At 35.5% G+C, this 22,076-nt stretch overlaps 1 protein-coding gene and 1 non-coding gene across 2 annotated transcripts in view; both read right to left on the reverse strand.

Moving 5' to 3' along the window:
• The window catches only part of Rarb (retinoic acid receptor beta), a 784,358-nt gene that overhangs the window by 732,067 nt on the left and 30,215 nt on the right, over positions 1-22,076 (reverse strand). Inside the window, exon 2 of the mRNA XM_087181442.1 lies at positions 17,781-17,839. The gene's annotated coding sequence lies outside the window, so the exon portion shown is untranslated. The remainder of the gene's footprint in view (positions 1-17,780; positions 17,840-22,076) is intronic.
• LOC147826421 (small Cajal body-specific RNA 20) lies at positions 18,906-19,034 on the reverse strand. The gene has a single exon (XR_015439652.1).

Here is a 22,076-nt window from a genome sequence, read left to right on the forward strand (position 1 = left end):
AAGAACTTACATCTTTATTATTCTACATTGCTGATCTTACATTCACAGAGAACATCAATCTAGCCTATTTATGATTTAGTCTTGAATATGAAATTAAAGCTGATATGAGATGTTTGTGAAAAGCTTTCAACATGGAAGTCAGACACCTAACCAAAAGCAATCCAAATATACACATGCACACACACACACACAAACACAGAGCACAGTGACCACACCTGCTGAAGTGTTTGGCTTGGAGAGTATGGCCATTTTCACAATACAGCTTTCTCCAGTGGCATACACCTCTGTGGTAAATAGACATTTCTTTTGAATAATAATATTAATAGAAATATATATGGCTTTTGAATATACATATGCCTGGAAATGAGATTATATAATTCTTAAATCTATCCATAATATTAAGTAATGATAAATAAAAAGCCACAATCTAAACTCAAATTTTCTAATTTATACCATCTTTCTATACATTAGAAAATACTGTGTTTTGGTATAATGTTGCAAGTTGTTTATTTTCCAAAGCCAAAAAAAAAGTATAGCAATGAATATACTGTATTTATACAATGACACAGAAGACTTGTTATTCTATGAGATTCAAGAAATAAAATGTGTAGTTCATAATGACAAGACCTATTTTCAGTGTATTATATGTTAGACATATCGAATACCTGCTAAGTAATATGTTCCTGTGCTCCAACATTTCATATTTGCTTAAAGTAAATATGCTCTATGAGACTGAACTACCAATCTGTGATTATCTTCTTCTCCTCACACAAATTATTATAATTTATTTTTATTGGATTATAACCCACAGTAACTATGACATTAAGTGCAGAAGAGATACCTTGTACTTAGAGTTGATAAAGAAAGGAGGAAAGTAGAAAATTACTATTAAGCAAATAGTACAGTTACTTGTTCCAAGCAAAAATTACTCTAGATACTAAAATTAGTGGAATTGCTCTAAGTTACTATAGTGGAATTACTATGAATTACTATAGATACTAAATTTGAAGAGGAATGAAATAGTCTTAAGTACCTACTTCATAGTCTTTAAGTACCTACTTCAATATATTTGTTAATCATGACAAGAAAAATATAACTTTATAGCAAGGAAACAGATACCATCTTAACCAAGCAATCAAAGTTACCATCAGTGTCTTATTAAAGATACTCTGATATCATTATCCCTGGAGTGATGCACTTGAAAGGGTACTTTTGTGGTGTTCTAGTTAAAAGTAAATAACCTCAATCTAATAATAAGACATCATCAGATCCAAAATGAGGGACATTCTAATCTAAAAAATAACTGAGTAGGACTTTCAAATTGTCTTGAAGAACAAGGCAAGAATGAAGAACTATCAAAGTTTTAGGAGACTAAAAAGACCATGTGGAGTGTAATATGGGATCGTAGATTATAACCTGAAAAAAGGAAAGAAGATTAGTAGAAAGACTGATGAGACTTGAATAAGATCTGTAATTCAGTTAATAATATTGTACCAATGTTATTTTGTTGGTTAACTCTATGGCTATAAAAAGCATTAACATAAAGCTAAGCTAGGTTAAGGCATATGAGAATTCCCTAAAATATTTTTGTATTTATTTCTGTAAAATTGATCATTATTTCACAATAAAACATTTAAAACTCATAATATAAATATAAACTAATAATTTAATAACTTTGCTTACATTAATCAAAGCAGTATCCAAAGTATTTAAATCCATTAACTTATTTAATTCTTATAATGAACTTGTGAATGGATCCTATAATCACTACAGTACAAAAAAAATGGAGTTTGCTTCTAAGACACTTGCCTAAAATCACATATTGGTCAAGAAATGCTAAATTTGAGCCTTTGGCTGGGCATGGTGGCATTCTGAGGGTCTGAAGCAGGAGGATTTCAAATTGGACAGCCTGGGCAATTTATCAATTTAGCAAAAATCTGTCTCAAAATTTAAAAAAGAGTTAGGGATGTAGTTCAGTGTGAAGGCTCTGGGTTTAGTCCCCAGTACTGTACTGCTAAATACATACATATATACTTGTATACATACATATATACATACATACATTGAAAAGATAAAGTGAAAGAAAAAGTAAGAAATTTATGCCCAGAACTAGCATGCTAAACCACTATGTACACCACATAAAATCATGTACAGATAACCCTAAACCTGGAAGACCACCAGTGGTTTGCCAGTCTCTACAAGATTTGACCCTAATTTGCAGCAGAGTATTTCTAGATAGAGAACCAACCAGGGCAGTCAACACAGGCTTCACCAAAAATCTGTAAAACAGTGCACTTCAAGGAGGAAGAAATTGATTCCAAAAAGAAGTGTAAAGTGAAAGAAGAAAAACTCACATGTATGTACATCTTTAAAAAATTATGGGATTAGAAAAAGCACCAAAATGATTCTATATTACGAAAGTGTATAAATTGGGAAGATATTTATTACTACTGCTAATGCTAGTACATTATAATAAGGTTTATATATTGTTTAAAAGGAAAAATTTTCATTATTAGATTATTTGTTAGGCATAATTGTTTATTTCTAAGATAACCACTAAAAGAAAGGGAATGAGTATGTATCTTCTAGGGCAGTAAAGAAAAATTCAACGAGTAAAAACTAATAAAGTTAAAGATTATACATATATATGTTAGAAATGAACTTTAAAGTAGTAGTTACTGTCAATATAAATGAACTAAGTTTTAAATAAAATTTGTTATTTAAAAAATTTCAACTCTAACATGTATACTTAAAACCACCTAATAATAAGGGGCACAATAAGATTGAAAGTATAAAGTTTGGGAAGAAATGAGTCAAAGTCTAATCAAAATGATTAACAAGGTTTTATTCATGGACTTCATGATAATAAGTACTATTAGCAATAAAAAGAATCAATCTACCAGGCAGGTAATATAAATTATGAACTACACATCCCTATTAACATGACTTTTAAATATTTAAAAGGCATTATCGTACAATAAGAAAAAAATTAAAAATTATCATTGCTCTGGAAGGTTCTAACAAACCTATCTTAGCAATTAATAGATCAATGCTAGAAAAAAATCAGTAATGGACACAATTTGTAGACATGATTTATTGAACATTCTTAGCAAAAACACATCATACATTTCACACTGGATCATAAGGCAAGTTTCAAGTACTTTCAAAAAATCAGAAGCATCATATCATTCTATTCCATAATGAAAATGTAATTAGGTTAAATAGCAACAAACAAACATGTAAAGTGGGTATGGTGGCACACCCTGTCATTCCTGTTACTTGACAGGCTAAGCCAAGAGGATCACAAGTTCAAGGCCAACCTGGACAGCTTAAAGAGACCCTGTTCAAAAAAAAAAAAAAAAGGGTAGGAATTTTAGCATAACATTTGGTGGGTTTAATTCTCAGTGTCAGAAAAATAAAAAATGTAAAACTATACTTAAAACTTTTAAAACTCATCTCTCCTGACTGTCAAAGAAGACATCATAATAGATATAATATAAGGCTAAATAAAAATGACAGTGCCATGTCTCAAAGTACACAGGATGAAGCAAAGTTATTTGCCTGAGGAAAATTTATAGCTCTACATGCTAGGGAGACAAAGACTGATAAATAATGAGATAATAGAAAACAAGCAGGAGTAGCTATCCTCTTTGCAGATCAAGTAGATTTCAAACCAACACTGATTAAGAGAGACGAAGAAGGACACTACATCCTTATAAAGGGAACAATCCAAGAGGAAGAGATGACAATCATAAATATCTGTGCACCAAACAATAGTGTGCCCAACTATATAAAACAAATACTAACGGACATGAAAAGTCATATATGCACTAATACAATTGTAGTGGGGGACCTCAACACCCCACTGTCACAAATAGATAGATCAACTAGACTAAAAATAAGTAATGAAATACTAGAACTCAATTGAACTCTTGAACAAATGAACTTAACAGATGTTTACAGAGTCTTCCACCCCACAAAATCAGAATACACATTCTTCTCAGCTGCACATGGGTCATTCTCCAAAATAGACCACATACAAACATACAGAACACGTTTAAGTAAGTGCAAAGGATTTGAAGTTATCCCCTGTATATTACCAAACTACAGTGCAATGAAATTGGAGATCCACTGCAAAAGAAACTGGAAAAATTTCATAAACAACACACTTCTGAGTAACCAATGGGTCACAGAGGAAATGAAAGAAGAAATCAGACAGTTCCTTCAATTAAATGACAATGACAATACAACATATCAGAATCTATGGAACACAATGAAAGTAGTCTTAACGAGGGAAATTCATAGCAGTGAATACGCATATTAGGAAAACAGAACGAGCCCAATTAAACAACCTGATGCCGAACCTCAAGCTTCTAGAAAAAGAAGAGCAGGACAACCCCAGAGCTCATACAAGGGAGGAAATTATAAAGAACAGAGGAGAAATCAATGCAATGGAGACTAAGAGAACAATACAAAAAAATCAATGAAGCCAAGAGTTGGTTCTTCAAAAGAATCACCAAAATTGACAAACCCTTAGCCAGCCTTATCAGAAAAAGGAAAGAAAAGACCCAAATCCAGGCAATTAGGAATGAAAAGGGTGAAATTACAATGGACCCAGCAGAAATCCAGAGGATCATCAATACCTACTTCCAGAACCTATACGCCAATAAGATGGACAACACAGAAGAAATGGACAGATTCCTAGACACATATGAATTACCAAAGTTGAACGAAGAAGACCTAAAAATTCTAAACAACCCAATATCAACCAATGAAATTGAAAACGTTAATTAAAAACATATCAACTAAGAAAAGTGAGGGCCCTGATGGCTTCACTGCTGAATTCTACAAGACATTTAGAGAGGAACTGCTGCCATTACTGTTTAAACTCTTCAATGAAATTGAAAGGGAAGCAATACTCCCAAATTCATTCATGGAAGCAAGCATCACCTTGATCCCCAAAGCAGAGAAAGACCCTACCGAAAAGGAGAACTATAGGCCAATCTCATTAATGAACATGGATGCAAAAATCCTTAATGAGATACTGGCAAATAAAATGCAGAAGATCATCAAGAAGATCATACACCCTGATCAAGTGGGATTCATCCCAGGGATGCAGGGATGGTTCGACATATGCAAATCAATCAATGTAATACACTATATCAAGAGAGCCAAGGACAAAAACCATATGATTATCTCCATAGATGCAGAAAAAGCATTTGACAAAATCCAACATGCATTTATGACAAAAGTCCTACAAAAAATTGGAATAGATGGTCTCTACCTCAAACTGATAAAAGCCATCTATGAAAAACCAACAGCCAATATCATACTAAATGGTCAAAAACTGAAATCCTTCACACTAAAATCAGGAACAAGACAAGGATGTCCACTATCACCACTCTTGTTCAATATAGTTCTGGAAACATTAGCCACGGCAATTAGACAAAAGAAAGAAATAAAAGAAATAAAGATAGGAAACGAAGAAGTCAAATTATCATTATTTGTAGATGACATGATATTCTTTATAGAAGACCCCAAGAACTCCACCAAAAGTCTTCTAGACTTAATGACCAAATTCAGTCAAGTAGCTGGTGACAAGGTCAACACACAAAAATCAATACCTTTCCTCTACACGAATGACAGACTCACTGAGAGAGAAATAAGGCAAATAATTACTCTCACAGTAGCGTCCAAAAAACTGAAATACCTAGGAATCAACCTAACGAAAGAAATCAAAGACCTCTTCTCTGAAAACTATAGCACTCTGAAAAGAGAGATTGAAGATGATATCAGAAAATGGACAGACATCCCCTGCTCCTGGGTAGGAAGGATTAATACAGTGAAAATGGCCATACTTCCAAAACTTCTATATAGATTCAATGCAATTCCAAATGAGATCCCAGCAGCATACTTCATGGACCTCGAGAAAACAATCCAAAAATTCATTTGGAACAAGAAGAAACCCAGAATGGCAAAAGCAATTCTAGGTAACAGAGACATGGCAGGGGGTATCACAATCCCCAACCTGCAACTATACTACAAAGCTACTGTGATAAAAACAGCACAGTAGCGGCAAAGAAACAGACCTGAGGACCAGTGGAACAGATTAGAAGAAGCAGAAACAATGCCAGACACACTCAGCCATCTCATCTTCGATAAAGGAGCCAAAAACCCTCACTAGAGGAAAGATAGCCTCTTTAATAAATGGTACTGGAAAAAATTGGGTTTCAACTTGCCAAAGATTAAAACTAGACCTATATCTCTCACCATGCACTAAACTAAAATCAAAATGGATTAAAGATCTAAATATTAAAATAGAAACTCTGAACCAGTTGGAACAGAGGTTAGGTAGAACTCTTGAGGACATCAGTGTAGGAAAAGATTTTATGAACAAAACCTCAGTTGCCCGTGAACTAGCACAAACAATCAACAAGTGGGATCTCTTCGTATTAAAAAGCTTCTGCACAGCAAGAGAAACCACCAGCAGTGTGAAGAGACAACCCACAATGTCGGAAAAAATCTTCACCTGCTTTTCCTCAGACAAAGGTCTACTATCTCGAATGTATAAAGAACTTAAAAACATCAGACCTCCCAAATTTAAAGACCCAATCCGAAAATGAACAGACATTTCTCAAAGAAGTAGAAATAGCAAATAAATACATGAAAAAATGTTCAACATCACTGGTCATTCAAGAGATGCAAATGAAATCAATGCTGAGATTCCACTTCACTCCAGAAAGAATGGCTGCTATCATGAAATCAACCAATAACAAATGCTGGCGGGGCTGTAGGGAAAGAGGCACCCTGCTCCACTGCTGGTGAGAGTGTAGGCTGGTGCAACCACTGTGGAAATCAGTATGGAAATACCTCAAAGAACTAGGACTGGAAGTCCCATTTGACCCTGATATTCAATTGCTGGGGATCTTCCCCAAGGAATTAAAAGAATTATACCACAGTGATATATGTGTGCCCATGTTCATAGCAGCACAGTTTGTGATAGTTAAAACTTGGAAACAGCCCAAATGCCCATCAACTGGAGACTGGATAAAGAAAATGTGGGTTTTTTTTTATAAAATGGAGTACTACTCAGCCATAAAAAATGAGAAATTAGAGACATTTATAGCTAAGTGGATGCACATTGAGGCAATACTCTTAAGTGAAATAAATAGGACACACATGTATAAATACCGAATAGTTTCTCTGGTGTGAGAAACTGAAAGTGTAAATAAGGACTAAAAGGTATAATAGGTAATGTGAAATAGGAAGTAAAAGGGCAAAGGGGTGGAAGTGGGAGGGCTAGGGGAAAGGATAGAAGGGAATGGGATTAATTTGAGAAAATGGAAAAATAGGAACAAAATCTTTGTAAATAGGGAGGAATGGAGGGGTAGAAGGGACGGCTGGGCAAGGGTGAAAAATAAGAACCAAGAGAGACTATGTAAAGTTGCAAATTTCCAATGATGAATGTCATTATATTGTAAAATGTACCAATGATTAGAATGAATAATCGATAATGTAAAATAGGAAGAAAAGGTCCAAAGGGGTAGGGGTAGTGGGAGGGGCAGGGGAAAGGAAAGAAGGGAAAGGAAAAATGCTGAGAAATGGAAAAAATGGAAATAAAGTCTTTGTAAATAGGGAAGGGTGGAGGGCGTGAAGGGAGGGCTAGGAATGGGGAAAAAATAAGAACCAAGATGCATTATGTAAAGGTACAAGTTCCCAATGAGAAATGTAATTGTTTTGTATACCTAAAATGTCCCAATATAAGAATTTAACAAAAAAAATGAGCTAATAATCCAGAAAAGGTGGATAAACTAAAAGAATATACAAAAACAAGAACAGAAATTGATGAATTATAAAAATAATCTGTATAGAGAACAAATAAAATCCATTTGGTCTTCCTAAAAAACTAAAAATACATCAAAAATCTCTTGAAACCATAATCAAGAAAGCAAAAGAAGTTAAATACATAATGTTTAGAAAAGAAGACATGAGCAGAGGTACAGACAGAAGTACAGAGATTAAAGAAATAATTATGAATAATTTAAATATAAATTAATAAAACATATAAGAACTGGAATACCAAAGTTACAAAAGAAATTGATTTAAAAATATTTCCACAAAGAAAATGCCAAGCCTAATTTTAAGCTCATCATTCATGCAAAAAATCACAAGACAGCCATACTAAAACTAGATTCAATAAATGATGGCCTATGGTACAATTCTGTCTTGTTACTTATTTTGAACATAAAATTTAATTACAACATAGCCTTATATCCCTCCCTTTTTTTTCTTACACATACGTCTATGCTATGACTACTTTTTTGCTAGAATTGCAGGAGACTATTTGGTCTACAAAACAGAAAGCTCTACTCTCCCATCCTTAGAGAAAATGTTCTGGCTCCCGATACAGCATACTATAAAGTGTCAAAAAAAAGTGAAGCAAGTAAATGAAAGTAAAAGTAATGGAAGATGCACTCATCCACCCTCACATACATGCACACAGGGAATCTTGACAGAAAAAAAGAGAAAAATAATCACAGTATTATCCCAAAGAAACTACAATTATTAGCAACAATAGGGGTTTCTAAAGTTTTCTGGATTTAAAAATCAATTATATTTGTGTGCTATGACCAAACAGAAAATATAATATTTTAAAAGCTGTTTTATATTAATTTAAAAAGTCAAGCAAGTTGTAATTTCCACATACAAGAATACAAAGGTTTTTGAAATACATTAAGAAGTGAAATGAAAATAATTCCGTATTCATGAATTAAGCTCAATATTATAAATTCATTATGTATTGTATAAGCAAAACTAACCAAATCAAAACCCCTATATAATTTTTCATGAAACTCTGTTAATTGATGCTGAAGATGATTAGGAAAAGAAAAAAAGAGAATCCAGACTATTCTTGAAGAAGTACACAGTAGGAGCCTTACCCTATTAGATGTCAAGACCTAGAATAAGGACTAGTAATTAAACAAAGTAATATTGATACAAAGTAAACTTATAGACAATAAGACTTAATCTAGAGGCCTAAAAAAACAATGGATAGAAATTTGACTTAAGATAGAAATACTATCAGTGAAATAGGGTAGACTATAAAATAAGTGTTAGAACGCTTGGTTTCCAAATTAGGAGAAAAATTCTTGCCTCACATCCGATACAGAAATCGATCACAGAAAAACAATATAAAAGGCAAAATCTGAAGACAGAAATTAAAAAGATAATGATTTAAGAGACATAAATCAAAATGCAGTAAAATAATAAGCTGTGTTCATAAAAAGATGTCATAAAGATAGTGAGACAACATGCTTCAAGGTGGAATGAGATATTTGCAAACACATAATTAATAAGAAATTGGTTTCAAGGATATACAAAGAACTTCTGAAAATCAACAGATAAATATCACAGGTGTTTCAAAAAAGATGAAACACAAATCTCACGAACATTTAGCTATGCACAATCACATTGGAAAATTAAGTAAATGCCAACTAAAATCAAAATAAGATATTTTCCACACAAACTCAGAAAAAATAAAGAAGTTCAGTGCTCATGTACATGGTATAGTGCCTCAGTTCTCACACCACAGACACGAGAGAGAAAGAGTAACAAAATTCAGGACAGTGGGAGGCTTTGTTAGGAAGAGTGAAACAAAATATAGTTATATTCACTGCTTATTTTTAGAACACAAAAATTAGAAATGTTTTAATGCCTATCAAAATAAAATGGTTTTATATGTGCCATAAAACTTCTATATGTCATGAATTATGCAGACATTTAGAAATCACATTTCAAAGAATACTAAATGACAGGAGACATGCTGTTGCTTATAGAACTGTCAACTTACAATATGATTCTAATTTGGGGGATGGAATAAGTTAATATGTATGTACATCTTAAAAAGCTAGAAAGGTTATGAGGGATTCATTTTCTCCTTTAGATTTTTCCAAGTTTTTCATATTGTCAACATCAAGCTAGTTGCAATTCTTTAATCAATAGAAAATAAATGTTATACTCAACTTTCTAAGGATCATGAAGGATAATTTGATTTGGGACAAGTAAATTTTTTATTTATGTTCAGACTACAGTTTAAACTTTAAAAATGTGCTGATTCCATTTCCTTTAAGATCCTTCTATTAATAGGTCAAAATCTTGTGCACAAATGCCAAAGTTGACAAGATTTATAAATCAACAACTTAAGATGTAATATTGTGAAAAATTTTACATACACAAACTTTACTTGCAATTAGTGATTTTAACTGTCCATTTAGTTCAAGACATTAAAAACAATATTCTATATTGTAAAATGGGAAGAAAATGTTCAAAGGGGAAGGGGAACTGGGGCGGGGGCAGGGGAAAGAAAAGAAGGGAAAGAAAAAAATTGAAGGTAAGAAGGAAAAAATGGAAACAAAGCTTATGTATACAGGGAGGGTGGAGGGGTTGAAGGGAGGGCAGAGGAATGGGAAAAAAATAAGAATCAAGATAGATCATGCACAGGTACAAATTTTCAATGATGAATGTGATCATAAGGTATACTTAAAATGTACCAATAAACTCAATGTTAAAAAAAAAATATCCCCATAAATGACACAGTACTTTATTAAGAATTGTTCAGTTTCTAAGACAAAAGGGAGATACAACATGAAGTGTGTTGATTTCCTGCTTCATACACATAGAAAATAGGCAGAAATGGAGTTAACATATGAAGTATTTTGATAATGATGCACTTTTAAAATAGCCTTTGTAAGGATTGAACAGTAAATTTGGCATCATTTGTTCTAGAATTGTTCCTGAAATGTCTTTTATTCTTGTCATGCATAAAAACCAATTACTTTATTTAAAAACCAGATTTTTCTATAACTAGACAATGCCATATTTTAAAAGAGACTAATGTATGTAACACACGTATTTTGCACTGTTTTATTAAATTGGCATTGCAAAAATTGAAATGAGTATAAACATGGGTCAGCAAAATTACTGTTATTTCATAGTTATCAAGCAAATTTTTTCTGCAATCCATCCAAAGAGGTGGAATGGTATTTCCTCAGTAAGGGCAAATTATTTCCTACCCTGGCCATTTCAATGGCTGCCTGCTATCTCATACTGGGCAATTTATCTCAGTGGGGAATCACTGGACGCTGGATGTGGACATCGGCTCAGTTGGTGACTTGATTTCAATGGCAGTCAACAGAAATTTCCTAACACTTTACCCATTCATTCCCTTATGTTATTTTTGTAGGCTTTCTTAAGAGGATTTACACAACTGTTTTTTCAACTTAATGGATTACTTAAAACTCTGACAGGACTTGAACAGAAGAGAGTAGAGGTGGGAGCAAGTACAACTGAAAATGACCCTAAGGTCTCACTCTGTGTTGCCTCGACACTGAGACAGTTCCTCCTAATAGGTTAGGAGCCTACACCCAAAGTCCACTTCCCATGGGATGAATGACCCCTTGCTGCAGGAGGTCAAACCAACTTCTATGTTTTAACCTATCTAGATATCCAAGATGAGTTACTGGCCCAAAATTCAGCTGGGCTGGTGACAAGCTATCCTGACCATTCCTCCACTGAGAATGTTGATCCCTCAACTTTCCTGGGGAAACGCAGAGTGATAAGGAAGAAAAAATAAAACACTGCATTTGGAAGACAAGCCCACACACTGTGAGGTACACAGATAATTATGAACCAAAAGCATGTTGGTGGGTCAGGGGCAGGTGTTGGGAGACCCACACCTCCCTTTCTCCCACTAATACTGGATTTATCCATTTTTTTTCCTCCACAAAGCCTATTTATTAACCTATGCTACATAGCATATAGAATTTATCATGAGCCCTGGTGCATGAAAGGAAACAGTCCAAAGATACATCCCTTGTGTTACAATGAGTTATTCACTTATTTCCCTATAAATGTTTATGTAATGGTTGATGAGGTCTGTGCTAGAGTGGGATTTAAAAGGATGAATAGCAGTTGAGAATAGAGTAGACATGAAGTTATGGTCTTGAAGATTACAAAAGCTCATAATTCAGAGGAAAAGTATGAGCAAAGACCTGGAGAAGTAAGACAATGGAATGAGTAGACTTCTAGCAGCCTAATATTAGATAAATTAAGAGAGAAAGGGATAGGAGATGAAAGGAGGAGTGGTGGGCAGGACTGGGTGTGAAGGGGCTTGAAATCCACCCTAGGAGTTACAGCAGATCCTGGGGGCTGCCATTGCTCAGACTGGAGTCTACAACTAACCACCTTAAAATCCAGTTTCCTGGTGGGATTTAGGACCAATTTTTTTTTATTGGGTGGGGGACAACTGTACTATCTGGAAACAGTTTAATGATGAGGAAAAGGTCAATTTAATATTTGTGTGGCATATTCGGGCCAAATGTCATCAAATGGTATAAAAATAAGTTTCATAAGAACTTGAAAAAGAAATGTAATAACAGATAGGGCATGCCTCAGGCTGTACAAGATCCTCCCTGTGGCAAACCAACACCAACTGATGCTGCAAGACAATTTACTAATCACAAAAGCAGCCATAATGCGTCACAGCAATTTTATATTCACTTAGAGTTTATTGTTTTTGTTTGTATTGTACTTTGTTTTTGTTTATATTGTCATTTTGATATGCGTTTGTAGTTACACAGGAAATATTAGCATAGGAGACTATATTTAGGCTTATATTTATATATATTATAATAGTATAATAAAATGACAAAATAAATATGGGACAGAAGGATAGTAGAAGGCTATCAGAGGCTCCCTACCTCATGGTTTCTGGAACCAGATTGTTTGGCTCAAATTCTGATTTCATTACTTTCCTACTATGTGACATCATTATTGAAACAGTTTGCTCATCTGGAAAATGGAGACCAAAAATGTCTTAACACACAGGTCATTATGAGGATTCAATTTAGTTAATACAGTAAGCACCTTGACACAAAATAAAATTCATGCTTTTAATAGCACAGTGCCCAACTTTCTATTAGAATCCATTTCTAAATTCAACTTGGTGAAACATACACGTAGATAATGGGAGACCCTGAGAACCTGTCATGTTGTACAAAGATGTATATTTTTGAGGACAGATTTTTATGGAAGAGAGACTTAATCTCTATTAATGAGATATAAGTGAATGACAACATAACCATAAACACTGTTAACAGAGTCTTTTTGAACTGTAGTTACTAGACCAGTATTATCTGGAAACCTATTAGAAATGCACATTCTCAGATCCCTAACTGAAAACCTCTGGAAATATTACCCAGCAAGCTGTCTTTTCACAAGATTGCCAAATGATCCTGATGCTCTGGGATGTAAATTTGCAATTTTGTTTTGTTTTTTCTGTAAAGAGTTAGTACTTCCAGATTGGTAAATCACAGAGTGTCTTCCATTAAAACACATAAAAAACGGACGTGGCTGTATTCTAAAAGTCTTTACTTACAAAATATATGTAAACTGGATTGGGCATACAGACTGTAGATTATGGACCTCTGCTGTAGAATGCTGATGCCAGAACCTGAGATTAACAACAAAGAAGGAACAAGCTTAGAGGTTAAACTAAGCTTGGGGTTTGAGATGGCAAGTTTGAGGTAGGAATAGCCAATTTTCTGTTGGATATCTGACTCTGGGGTTTGAACCAAACAACAGGGCTGAAGATGTAGAGTTACAGGGTACTGACAGGGCAAGATGTTTATTCTAAAAGTGCATGCAAGCAACATTGCCCACAGAACATATGAAGCATGAACAAGAGAGATGACCAGGGAAAGAACAAGAGGACCACCAACAATTCATAGCAAAGGATGAAAAGTCATCAAAAATGAAGAGCTGAGAGGATGCAACAAATGCCAAGAAGAATGAAGGGTGTGCCTGATGTCACAGAAGGTATGAACCTTTCCAGTCCCTGCAGAATCCTAAAGATTGAATAACGGCCATAATGATAGCGTTTGGGACAGCACTGGAACTTTGAGTACATACACAGTTAAGTGCCTGGGTAAGATTAATTTCAAAGTAAGGGCAGTGAAAGAAGAATAGAAATGTCACCAAAACTACTGACATGTTCACGTAAAAAAAAAAAAAATCCATAAGCAGAAACAGGCTGAACATAAGGGGGGGGTGTGTCTTGAGGGATTGAGGTCACTAAGGAATTGGGATAGGCACACCAAAGGGCCTCAGGGGAGAGACCAACCTTAAACAAGAGGAGACACATTCACTGCCCCACATATCTAAAAGTAGAGTGGACACACAGATAAAGGAGTTTCAGGGTAGGCAAATTGAGCTTATTTTTCTTATTTAATTTTATCAATAAAATAGATAAAGTTATCAAATCAGATGAGGAAAATTATTAGGTTAGTGCAAAATAAAGCAGCATTTTTAAAAAGGAAAAGTAAAATTTGTCACCAATGTAGTATATTTTTCCTAATCAGTAAAAATTAGTTGTGTTTTTAATTGCACTGGATTTATGCACAGCCTGGGCCTAAAACAGATTATATTCCCCATTCTCCATTTTGGCATTCACTTCTCCATTCTCTACTTCACCTAACCCAGGTTATGCTGACATGATCTTTGACTTCCCACAGAGAAGTATTCATTTTAACTGGCAGGCAAATGATATTATACTCCAAAGGCCCATTGTGCTAAATGACCATTAAACCATTACACTTAAGAACTGCCTCTCAAGACAGAGGCTCCAAATGCTTCCACAGTATCACTGTTTAACCATCAGCATTTTATAGTCAGGGAAATGTCATCACGAACTTCACATGAATTCCTCTAGTTATAAACAAAACATCTGTGTCTAGTTAACTTGGTTGGTTCATTCATGAAGTTAAATGGTGAAAATCTTGGGTGGAATCCTGTGCAGTTCCATTAGGATTTTTATACAAAAACTTTCGGAACTGCTTCTTTATATCAATAAGGGCATGACATAAATATTTGCCAGATGTAATAGGAATACTTGCTAAGACACATACGATAAATACATGTACAACAGATTAGGATTTTGATTTTATTAATATCCAGAACACTGAGCATTTTCTGCAAAAAGATGGCAGGAAGATCCACACAAACCAATCACCTCTGCTTTCTAATCCAGCCCTCCAGAGTCTCCTGACAATAGGCTGAGTGGGGCAAGGAGTGGAGAGAAGCTGTGCTCCTATAGTTAACCTCTGCTCCACAAGCTCAATGCAGCGATAGCCCCTCCTACACATATTATTATAATAAGGGACATTCATTAATTTTCTAGGACTGATATAATCAAATAACACAAGCTGGGTGGCTTCAACAAAGTTTTTTACAGTTCTGGAGGCTAGAAGTCCAACATCAAAGCATCTGCGGGTTTGATTTCCAATCTGGCCTCTCTCCATGGAGTACAGATAGCCTTACTCTGTATGCCCATCCTTGGTGTCTTTCTCTCCTTAGAAGAACATCAGTCACACTGAATTTCAGGGCCCATCCTACTCATTTTAAGTTGATCACCACTTTAAAAGGACTATCTCCAAATACTGTCAAATGGATCATGGTCCACCCATATGACCTCATTTAACCTTAATTATCTTATTAATGGTCCTATTTCAAAATATGGTTGTATTCTAAGATACTGTGGGAGTTAAGAATTCAATTTAGGGATTTTGAACGAACACAATTCAGTCCATAACACCATTTAAGAAATCCATGCTCTTCTACTTAGTGATTTCTAAAAAGCTTATCTACCTTACTTCACCTACTATACCACTTTATCTTTGTAAGTCATGAGCACACAAGAAGCCCTTTTAGTTCATTAGAACAGGGTGCCTAACTTCCAGGTAAGTACAGTAACATAATGCCTGAAGTTATGATAATATTCAACTATTTATTACAACTACATGAGAGTTGTAGTTTAGTTGTAGTTTTTTAGTTCACATAGCCCAAGTTCCACTTTTCACTAAAGCAACTCAGACACAGAGTGGTGAACTAACTTATCTCAGGTCACACAGAACATTATTAGCTGACATGAGTAAGCTATATTTAATCTTTAAATATAGTCTTAATTTGAACATATTTACGGAGTAACTATTTAGAAAAAGCTTGCAATGTAAGCTTCCTTTGTAATTTTAAAAGACTATTATTTAAAGATTACTTGTAATGCTCTGTTCTGTAAGGGACTTTTTCCAATTATAATATTTTGACTCAGGGCCAGGGATCTAGCTCAGTGGTTTTGCCGCCTGCTGCGCAAGTGCAAGGACCCGAGTTCGATCCCTGAAACCAAAAAAACAAAAACAAAACAAAAAAATATTTTGACTTATTTATTTATGTTAGGTGTATGTAGGCAGTAAGACGCAGGGAGTAGTTTATGGGTGTGTTTATCTCCTGCTCCTGGTCTTGTCTACACTGAGGTATGCATATGGCCAAATATTTGAAATGAAACCCTTTAATCACAGAAAAACAATAAAAACCAAATGTGAAGAAACCTTCTGCAAAATGACCTGTTGAAGAGCTGCAGCCATGCTGTCAACTCCATCATGTCCAAATAACTGGTTAAGGAACTAAAGAAGCTTGAGAAAGCAGAAGGCGTTGGAAGACCCCTGGCTGGGAAGGCAGGATTGCTCAATTCCAAATGGTTTGTCCCCAGATAACACAGAATTCACATCTCAAATTCCCCCAATGTCTTCTGCATTGTGACACTCCTTTTTAGTCCCAAAATGAGAGCTGAAGAGATGATGCCTGACTCACTAAGGCACTGAAACTCCTGATCTGACTCCAGTTCTCTCTAGCAAATCATAAGTACAACACACACATTATCCAAGGTCTCTGCAATGTCAGTGAGTACAAACCAAGTGGAGATTGGCAGAACTTGACTTGCATTATTGGCAAGGTGCTGCCAACTGTAATCTGCAGGCCAAAATCGGCCTTCCACCTACCTGTACTTTGGTTTCTTTCCCAGCCTTTGAGCTAGGGGGAATTTTTTTGCAACACTCAAAAAGAATTCAAATATCAGTAAGTATGAGTAAAGATTTTTTTTGGATGATGCCACACTTCATCACATATTACCTAGGGCTGCTCCACTGCTACATGGCAGAACTAAGTAACTGTGACAGCCTGAAATATTGCTATCTGGCTCTTTACAGAAAAAGTTTGCAGACTCTGTTCCCCAGCTTAGTTCCTCAACTCCAATACAGAGTACACAAAGCTATATTTCAGAATTAGTCTTTACATATTTCATCCTGGGAAACTTTAATGACCAAGCAAAGCATACTGATATATTGGTTGACTTTAGGATTTTGTAGAATATGCAACCTTGGAAAGATTACAACATTCAGAATTGCCAGAATACAGTGGTTTGAGACCCAAATCCTCTAAGCTGAGAATTGCGTAGAACAGGGTGCCTAACTTCCAGGTTAAGTGCAGTAACATAATGCCTGAAGTTGTGATAACATTCAACTATTTATTACAACTACATGAGAGTTATAATAAAAACAGTTCACATTTCATCACCTAGCTCTAAGACAAAAGTCGACATTCCAAATCTATCCTCATTTTCCTAGTCCCAATTTCTCCCCCACTTTATACAGAAGCAAGAACCTCAAGCCCCCAGGAAGAGTCACCTTATTTCAAGATACTTTGAAGATAGCAGGACATTAACTCAGTTCTTGTCTTTGAGCTCCTTCTGGCAAGAAATTGTTGCCATAGATCAAACTGATTAAGTGGAGTAAAATTCCCCCAAACCAGACAGGACTTATTACAAAAGGAATTGCTGAACTTTGCTTCTAATAGAAACAATAAAGAGCTTAAAGGATGAAATCTGAACATACCTCCTGTCTGTAGATCCTGAGAACTGTCTAGATGAGTGGGATCAGTGATAAGCAGGTTCCTGCAATAGCAAATAACAGTCTTAAACATTATTGTGGAGAAAAAGAAATTACATACTTGATTATTCAGAGTCTTTGCCTGCTTCTTAATACCTTTCCGTGAGGTGACATGTTTACCCATCTCAAAGTGAGAAGGATCCACCAAGCCCCTCTGCTAAATCTTAAACTAAACTGGAGTATGTCCATTGAAACTGCGACTATCAGTAGGCAAGAAGAGCTGCGATGAAATGAAGCCGTCTTTGTGCTCAGCTTTATATAAAATGGGCTCAAGCAGGCACTGTTAAGGTATTTTAGTATGCAAAAGGTTTGCATGGGTGACAAATGTAAATTATAATGGTGCATATCTCACTATGATGGACCTTTGACTCAATAGCAAATTAAGAAAAGACTGGATAGAAGCACGTTTTTTCCCCACAGAAAGTGGTTTATTGCTCTGTTTTTAGAATAAAATTAACTCTTGGAAACTTTTTAAAGAGAAAATATTCTCAAAACTGTAGAACTCTTCTAAAACACTACGTTGTCAAAAAAACATGGCGGAAGCAGGCGCTGGGCTCAGAAGCGAGGCCTGCACCAGCACCGGTGTACTGCGTGTCAGGCCAGACTTTTTGCCTGCCGCCACCGGCGCTCTTTCTTCTCCAGTACCCACTCTCGGCTCTTCACTAGCCCCACCGCACAATACCGTACAAGACAAGGCTGCAATGACAGTATGGCTGACCCGTAGTGACTTCTTAATCCCCACCGGGGAAATGGTGAGCTTCCCTCTGAGAGATGTTTGTTCGAAAATGCCCCTGCTTTCCAGTGCTCCATCTTTCCTTCCACAAAGGTCCCCTCTCTGGTCACCCCCTTCCTGTAACGTGCACTGGGGCCAGGGCTGCCTGTGTAGCAGGAGCGCTCACTTGCGTCATGGCCGGCGTGCATACGTCCTACCTGTGGTGAGCGCTACTGTGGGGCAAAGCAGGCCAGGAGCAGGAGCCAAGGAGGCAAAGGCCCTGCGTAAGGCCCTGCGTAAGGCCCTGGTGCAGCTCCGGGCTCGGCTTGCCTGGGAGAGACCGAGTTCCCAGCCACCACGCATGTCCAACGCGGGAAAATAAGGCTGCCCACTTGTGGCAACATTGACAATGCTCCTCCCAGGCTGATCTTGGCCTCCCGCCCTGGCTGAGGAGCAAAGGGACCCCTAGTAGCCCAACCAGAGAGGCCTTGTAGAAGCTCTTCTATAATGCAGGCCCATAAAGATTTAAAAGAAGGAAACAAGTTGTAATCTTTTGGGTTCTATCATTTCTTACATGGTAAAATAAGTCCTACGGTCTACTAAGAAATATCTAATTACTGCCACAGCCATTTTAAGGAAATATGACAGACAACAGCTTCTAACCCGAATTTTTCATAAAAAACAAAAACAAAAATAATACAAAGTCTTAGGTTCTAAAGTATCTTTAATTCAGAGACCATAATTCTGTTTCCTTAATTTCCTTCTGGTAGAAAATAAATAATTTGCCTCAGAGATTCTCTTAGATTGAAGCTGAATGACCGAAGCTAAATATTGTTGAAGTTCAAATATTATTAATCCAAATAGGAACAATGAGAGTTTCCAGAATTAACAATAAAAATACAAGATACTGGGTTAAATTTCAATTCCGGATACATTTTTATTATGTGTATATTCTGTGCAATATTTGAGATATATTTGGGACTTAAATATACTAAAATACATTTGCTGTTTATCAAAAATTGAAATCTAATTGGGTATTCTGAAGTTTATCTGACAACCCTAAAAGTAACTTTAATTTAAAATGCTTTTAAGGTGGGTAAAAAGTAAGGAAAAAGTTTAGTGAACATGATATGCTGAATCTTGAAAAATAAGCACTCTTAAAAACTTTGGAACAAGTCCAAGTACCTTTTAGTCTCTGTCCTCTGATCTGAGAGATAAGGAGCATGAAACTTAATTGTTGCATGGGCCTTCAATGAGAAATTTTTAATATAATGTTAGTCCAGGTATAAGATGTTACAATATCTTTTGGTTTTAACATTTTTAAATTCCTTGTATATTAATCTTAATAATTGCTATAATTAATTTATAGTACTTACAAGGTAAAAGTGAATCAAAAGAACAAAAAGTGGATTTTTTTTCAGTTCCAGTCCTGGCCCTCATCATGAACTATAGGGTTTAGTTCAACAGGTAAAGAAGGCCGAGGATTTAGCTCAGTGGTTCCGGCACCTGCTTTGCAAGCACAAAGTCCTGAGTTTGATCCCTGGTACCAAAAAAAAAAAAAAGAACAAACAAACAACTAAACGATAGGAAGGCATTTTCTCTTCAGCTTTGGTACATTTTCTATACCAAATATATCAATTGAAAACTTCTCCATTCCATCCCTTCCTTTATTTCAATTGTAGAAAAAGAAAAAAGAGGGATTCAAACTAACTAATCCGATTTCTTACTCAAGATACAGTTTCCTTAAGTGTTGCCTCAGACGATGTCTGACCTCTTGAACTCACAGAGGGGAAATTAAGGCAGAAAAACTTAGCAATTCAAACCATGGCAGCTTCAAGACATGGTAAGATTTAATCTTTGTGGTTCCCTAAGGCAAGTAAGTTTGAGGAAAATAACCAGAGCAACATGTTGAAGAATAGTTTATTTTTAAGGACTGAAATGGCCCCAAATACTAAGCGTTTAGAAGGACAGACATTACAGAAGTTCAAGGCTGTCATATTAAATTACCAAAGCATAATGTCAACAAATCAGAAAGAAGTTTAGTGCAAAGCAAAAGAAATTTATATAATTACATACAAGGGCTCTTTTCCCTTGGAAAACTTTAACTTACCTCATAGACCTCATGGTAGACATAATATCATGTCTACTTCAGAGTTAGTTTTATCACACAATGGATCTAGAAGCATTTTTGTTTCTTAATATTACTAATTGGCTTGGGCAAACAAAAAAGGAATTAGTTTCCTCAGAGGATTCCTCTAGATATTCAATCCAGGAAGCCTCACCAGGATATTCAAGCCCTTCAATATAATTCACTGAACATGCCACAATAGTTCTAAAACCTGATCCATCCTTGGGAAGGCATTAGGATTTCAGGTGTTTATTTTTATATTTGGAAATTCCACTGCTGGAGCATTTTAAATAACTAAAGAAGAGGACAGCATACAAATACATGAAAGGAATGAAGATTCTCAAGATACTTTACATATTCAAGAATCACCTCAGGAAATGTGTTACAAGTGCAATTTCCATCTGGAAGAATAGACTAGCGACTCTGATGTGGTAGGTCTAGATTCTTCTTTTTAAACAATGCTTATAATAGTATTATGTAATGAGCTATATAAAATGCTAAGTGCTGAAAGCTCAGAAATAGAAATATATACTACCCCTTTGCAGAGGTTTATTACCATTTGAGCATTTAATTTCTCAGAACAGACCTGTAGGGTACAAGTATTAATCATGCTTTACAGGAGAGAAAGTTGAGGGCCAAAAATATCAAAGAATCCTCATATACTCAAAACCAGTACATGCAGAAGAGACAAGTTCATTCATTCATTCTTTATTTCTCTCACCTCTTTTCCAAATATTTTCCAGCACACTTGTCTACTTTATCACCTAGCCTACTTACTATCCTCTAAACCTGCCCCTGAGCTTTTGCTTTTTCCTATTCCTCCTCTTCCTCCTCCTCCTCCTCCTTCATTCCTGAAGCATTTTTATCCCTTGACTCCTTCACTTACTCAGTCTCTGTCAAAATTGCTCCTCAGGAAGATCTTCCATGATTATATTATTTAAAATTATACTTTGAAAAAAATAAATAAATAAAATAAAATAAAATAAAATTATACTTTGCACTGGGTATAGTGATGTGCACCTGTAATCCCATCACTCTGGGAGGCTGAGACTGGAGGATTGCTAGTTCCAGCACAGCCTGGACAACTCAGCAACTTAGGGAGACCCTACCTCAAATTAAAGTTTTTAAAACTTTGTAAAAGATTAGGTATATTGCTCAATGTGAAGGGTTTATCCCCAGTACCACAATAAATAATATTACATCTCTCCCCTAGAACATTGTTCCATCCTCATGCCATCTTCTTCTGAAGATTAATGGATAAGAGAAGATGTCCCATCTTACAAATGCTATGTATAGTATACATATCACTTCAGGTTATTTACTTATGTATATATTTAGTCATTTTTTGCCTGTCTTTCTGATTTGGATGGTAGTTCTTAACCTTACAGAATCAGAGCCACCA

This window comes from Heterocephalus glaber, unplaced genomic scaffold (assembly GCF_053883595.1).
Source record: "Heterocephalus glaber isolate CG9 unplaced genomic scaffold, H.glaber_assembly_v1.0 deba00001472, whole genome shotgun sequence".
In the NCBI taxonomy this organism is placed as follows: domain Eukaryota; kingdom Metazoa; phylum Chordata; class Mammalia; order Rodentia; family Bathyergidae; genus Heterocephalus; species Heterocephalus glaber.